The sequence below is a fragment of the Octopus bimaculoides genome, chromosome 15 (assembly GCF_001194135.2).
Source record: "Octopus bimaculoides isolate UCB-OBI-ISO-001 chromosome 15, ASM119413v2, whole genome shotgun sequence".
In the NCBI taxonomy this organism is placed as follows: Eukaryota; Metazoa; Mollusca; class Cephalopoda; order Octopoda; family Octopodidae; genus Octopus; species Octopus bimaculoides.
Window position 1 is genome coordinate 46,110,022 of NC_068995.1, and position 568 is coordinate 46,110,589.

The following is a 568-nucleotide window of genomic DNA, read 5'->3' on the forward strand; positions in this document are numbered from 1 at the left end:
ATATATATATATATATATATACACGCGCGTGTTTGTACGTATGTAATTGAAATGTACGTTATCGTTAGAATAGAGCACTTATATGCTGAAACAGTTTATAGGTGGCGTTGTATAATATCAGATTTAATCACACTTAACTGATAAGAACACATACCTTAAACCTCCCTTATTGTATAGGTAAACGCGTGGCTCACACTCGCTCCTTTTTCTGCTCAATGGAACACATTAAAAATTTTAGGTGTGGTAAGTTGCTTGCTTCCTAATCACATAGTTCCGGGTTCAGTCCCACTGAGTGACAGCTTGGGCAAGTATCTTCTACTATAGCTTCGGACCGTCTTTGTTGCGCCTTGGGATAGTTGCTCTCTTTTTGTGCCTTATTATTCAACACACTGTTATTCGAGCTGCGTTCTTTTGGTTTGAGTGGAAGCTGCACCGGTGAGTGTGTTAAATAATAAGGCACAAAAACAAAAAAAAAAATGAATCTCTCCAGACACAGCAAAATATGCTTCAACACACGAACTCACATAAAGAATCTTGCAAACCAAATCCAAAAGCGAAATTATATATA

The 568-nt window shown here is 37.3% G+C and overlaps 1 protein-coding gene across 1 annotated transcript in view; it reads right to left on the reverse strand.

Annotated features, from left to right (window-relative positions):
- Positions 1–568, reverse strand: part of LOC106874436 (putative uncharacterized protein DDB_G0282499) — a 50,473-nt gene that overhangs the window by 43,569 nt on the left and 6,336 nt on the right. The window lies entirely within an intron of this gene.